The sequence below is a fragment of the Penaeus chinensis genome, chromosome 42 (assembly GCF_019202785.1).
Source record: "Penaeus chinensis breed Huanghai No. 1 chromosome 42, ASM1920278v2, whole genome shotgun sequence".
In the NCBI taxonomy this organism is placed as follows: Eukaryota; Metazoa; Arthropoda; class Malacostraca; order Decapoda; family Penaeidae; genus Penaeus; species Penaeus chinensis.
In genome coordinates, this window is record NC_061860.1 from 1,250,021 (window position 1) to 1,255,020 (window position 5,000).

Genomic DNA, 5,000 nt, shown 5'->3' on the forward strand with positions numbered 1-5,000 from the left:
ACAGAGAGAGAGAGAAAAGAGAAGAGAAAGAATAAAAGCCAAGATAACCCACCGTCTTGATCCCCCGTGCTTGGCGGGCCTTACCATCGCCCTTACGAAGCTGTATAGTATCATATTCACTAAGCATTTACAGCGCCTTCCTCCGCGCCCTCTGCGTACCGTCGCGATTGGCCCGCTCGCTCTGAAGGTTGATTGGTGATGGGCCATGTGCGGTTATCTTGGCCGCGGGAAGATGTGAAACCGTGCAATAAGGGGCGGTCGAGATAGCAGATTTACTTCGTAGATTTATTTTGTCGGTTTATTTTGCATATTTAAACACGCAACCCCGATTTGATGCATCCCCCCATTAACAGCTGGAGAGATGCTCGGGTCGAATGGGCGGGTAATGTGTGTGTGTGGAGGGGGGGGGGGGGGGAGCGTCTGGACCCCAGTGATGGTTTCTATCCGACGCTGAAGATGAAGTCAATGTTATTATCATCATTACTATCATTATCGGTCTCTCATCGGATGGTCATCTCGGGATAGAATGCTCTCTGGGACGGATTTAGGGCCGCTTCTGGAACGCGATGGGCGGAGGTTCATTAAAGGATGAGGGGAAAGAGGGAGAGAGAGAGAGAGAGAGAGAGAGAGAGAGAGAGAGAGAGAGGGAGGGAGAGAGAGAGAGAGAGAGAGAGAGGAGAGAGAGAGAGAGAGAGAGAGAGAGAGAGAAGAAAGAGAGAGAGAGAGAGAGAAAGAGAGAAAGAGAGAGAGGCAGGAAGAGAGAGAAAGAGAGAGAGGGGGGGGGGGTGAGAGAGCGGAAGAGTGAGAGAGAGAGAGAAGTGGGGGAGAGGGAGGGAAAGAGGAAGACAGACAGGCAGAGAGGGAGAGAATAAGAGAGACAGACAGACAGAGAAGGAGAAAAAGAGAGAACGAAAGAGATAAGAGGGAGTGGGACCTTCACTCACGCAGGATCGAGAAGGGGCGAGGCGTCGAGAATCCTTCTACAATGTCTAGGATTCTAGGGAGATCCTACGCGTCTCCTTCAGCGTGTCAAGCATCAGGATGGAGGGTGAACTTGTGAATGAAGAAAGAATGAAGGAAGAGGCGACATGAAAAAACATAAGGAGAAGAGAAAGTCGGATAGGGTTTATGTAGACAGATGTATAGGCGGTAAGTCTGGGCTCTGTCGTTCGAACGATGCCTCTGTCTTCCTGTGTAAATATAGTACATACGTTCGCGTGGTGATCAAATACTTTACATTAGATTTGAGGCGTTCACTATGAGTCACCCTTTGAGTGACAGCATATTTATTTATTCATGAAATGTTTATGCGCGCGCGCATGTGTGTGTGTGTATGTATGTATGTATGTATGTGTGTGTGTATATATATATATATGCGTGTGTGTGTGTGTGTGTGTGTGTGCATTTATATATTTACATGAGTATATCAATGACAGGAAGTGGTTTTACGTCTAGTGCTCTTTCCTGTACAAATTTCGCAACATTCTCTCCAAGATCAATACTCCTCTTCTGTTCTGAACAAAATTGCAGATTCCGAAGTTTCGAAACGCCATGGGAGAAGATTATGAATGAATTGTCTGATACATCACGGCATTCGAAGCTTCGAACCCACATTTCTTTAAGTGTGGCGAATGGAATATCTCTTTTATTACCGTATTCGAAGCTTCGATAAGCCACGGGAAAAGATGTAGTTTTATAAGATGTCGAATTTAGTTGTTTCATTTGTTACCGTATTTGAAGCTTAAATTGTTTTGAAGCTTCGAAAACCCATTGGAAAAGAAGCAGTTTTTTAAAAGATGTCGAATATATTATTTATTATCGCATTCGGAAACCTTGGAGATTTTTTTTTTTTTTATTATTATTGATAGAATTTAAATCTCATTGCCGTATGCGAAGCTTCGAAATCCTACTGGGAAAGATTCGGTTTTTAATGGCAGTCGAACGAATTGTCTCGTTTATTACCGTATTCGAAGCTTTACTGATGAGCCACCAATAGAATGATCTAGAATGTTGCAACAATCTAATGTAGATTGACAAAGAACGTTCTCCTAAAAATCAGTACTCTTGTTCCGTATTCAACAAAATCACCGCATTCGAAAACCGAAGATACGGTTTCTAAAGGGTGTCAAATGGAGTGTCTCGTGTTCGGACCTCGGCCGTCGAGTCATGAATGGAATGAAAGTCGCAGCAGTCGATGTGGCATGATAGGAGCAAAGGAGCGGGACGTCCCAGCGCCGTCGCCCCCGAACAATGGCCGTCGCACCGGGAGGAGTCACGCTTAACGAGGCGGTCGCTCGAGGACGCTGTAGGTGACCACGCGGGAGAGAAGGGCAGGGGGGTCGTTCGGAGTGGGTGGTCGTTCGAACAGGCTAATTAGGGTGAAGGCTGCGCGATCAGAAGGGTGGCCCGCGGCCGAGGGCGGGCGCTGGAGGGCATCGTCGTTCGCAGCAGTGGGGTGGGCGCTGGGAGGCATGGTTTCGCAGGAGAAAGGTGGGCGGTAGAGGGCATGGTCGCAGTAGCAGGGTGGGCGCTAAGGGGCACGGCCGGCGTAGCGAGGTGGGCGCTGCAGGCCGTCGGCCGTAGCGGGGTGGTCAAGTGAGCTCGCAGGCTCCCATCATCACAACAAGCAGCTACTGGTGTTGCGCGCCCCCGCCTCGCGCCCTCGCCCGCGGCCGAGCCCCGCGCCCGCCGCCCTTGGAGCGCCGCGCCATAAGGCTCATTCTCCCGCGGCGAAGGTCGCTGCTACAGGCCGCCCGCTACATTCCCGCGACTCGAAGGGCTGCGCTGTGGACAGGTCGGGGTTATCTAGACACGCACCTGTTTGTTACCTGTCGCGCCGACACCTGTCAGCTGCTCCTTTGCACGTTATATCAGCTTCGACACGTGTTCAGCCGTGTTCAGCCTTCAAGCCTCATAATGATTCGCTCGCTACAGCATCATGCTTTTGCCGAAGTTTATGCCCCTTGTTAAGCGTTTTTCTGACACATGGTGATGAGGTCGCCCGGTTATGCCTTATGCTGCACAGGCTTCCAGCGCCAAGGAATGCTGTGCGTTATGATGTTCATCTGTGTTACGTATGAACAAATTACCTCTATGCCCTGTTAAGTAAGCGAAGTTTGCGATCTTATTAAGTGGATTCTTAAAGTTAATATTATAATATGCAATGCGGGAATAATGTTTAGCTTTAGAAAAACAATTGTTTGCGTAAGTTAGATTGTAAGTTAAGGGCAAGGTACATAATTTCATATTTTTTAGTAATATCATTTTCATTGTTGTTATTGTTGTTATTGCTATAATCACCATCATTATCATCATTATCATTATTAATATTATCATTGTTATTGCTTTTATGAAGCAATAACAATGTTGTTATTACTATTGTATTATCATCATCATCATCATCATCATCATTATCATTATCATTATCATTCATTATCATTATCATTATCATCATCATCATCATCATCATCATCATCATCATCATCATCACCATTGACATTAACACCAGTATCATCATCATCATCATCATCATCATCATCATCATCATCATCATCATCATCATCATCATGTTATTGATTTAATGATTGATATAGTTATTATTACTATCATTATTAACATTCTGCAAAATATATTATAATGTTTCATATTATGTAAGTACTATAATTTATTATTCCTCTGGTAAAAGTAATTTCATAAGTATCATATATTCATAAGTTACAGTGTATATAAATATCTTTTAACATAAACCCTTTTTCGTTTTTTAATCAAAGAAATGACGTAATCTTCTAATATCAGATTCATAGTAAAATTACGTAACGTATGGTTAAGGAAATGATAGTATTTATTGCCCAATATGCATATTTATAGAATTTTAAACCGCCGTATGCGCGTGACCTGGGTAGGTGGAAGTGTTAATGTGTTTCATAAGAGGGAATTAATTGTGGTAATAAATTGGACGTTGGCAACTGGAAGTGTGCGGTTATTAGATGCGAATTTATGCGCTCATATCGCTCAAGATGTGTGTGTGTGTGTGTGTGTGGGCGTGTGTGTGTGCGTGCGTGAAAATGTGTGTAAATACAGACAGACCCTGGGACCCACAACAAATAAGTCCTGGACACAGATAACCCTGTTCAGATATAACTAAAGTTCAGGTATAACTAAAGACAATGGTTTTAATGAACAAACAGCAAGGTGTTGAAGCTCAAAGATATGAACCTTATGCAAAGAGAGAACAAAGGTGTTTATGACTGCAAGCACAAGGTCTTTTGTCCCGCCATGCATTCTGATGAAGGGACACACCTGTTTCTGCGGAGCGGCGAAGGAGGGCAGGGAGAGGGCAAGGAAAACGAAGCAGAAGGGCACAAGAGGGCAAGAGAAACCAGAGGGAAGAGAAAGGGGAGAGAGAGGGCAAGAGAAACCAGAAGGAAGAGGAAGGAAAGGAGGAGGGAAGAGAGAGGGCAAGAGAAACCAGAAGGAAGAGGAAGGAAAGGAGGAGGGAAGAGAGAGGGCAAGAGAAACCAGAGGGAAGAGGAAGGAAAGGAGGAAGGAAGAGAGAGGGAAAAAGAAACCAGAGGGAAGAGGAAGGGAAGAGAGAGGGCAAGAGAAACCATAAGGAAGAGGGAGGAAAGGAGGAGACAAGAGAGAGGGCAAGAGAAGCCAGAGGGAAGAGGAAGGAAAGGAGGAAGGAAGAGAGAGGGAAAAAGAAACCAGAGGGAAGAGGAAGGAAAGGAGGAGGGAAGAGAGAGGGAAAAAGAAACCAGAAGGAAGAGGGAGGAAAGGAGGAGACAAGAGAGAGGGTAAGAGAAGCCAGAGGGAAGAGGAAGGAAAGGAGGAAGGAAGAGAGAGGGAAAAAGAAACCAGAGGGAAGAGGAAGGAAAGGAGGAGACAAGAGAGAGGGCAAGAGAAGCCAGAGGGAAGAGGAAGGAAAGGAAGAGAGGAGGGACAGGGCAAGAGAAACGATATCGAGGGTTCGAAGAAAGAAGAGAGAAGTCGCCAGAAGA

At 45.6% G+C, this 5,000-nt stretch overlaps 1 protein-coding gene across 1 annotated transcript in view; it reads left to right on the plus strand.

The window, feature by feature from the left end:
• Window positions 1–5,000, plus strand: part of LOC125047774 (protein dead ringer homolog) — a 63,986-nt gene that overhangs the window by 17,158 nt on the left and 41,828 nt on the right. The gene's annotated exons all lie outside the window — the stretch shown is intronic.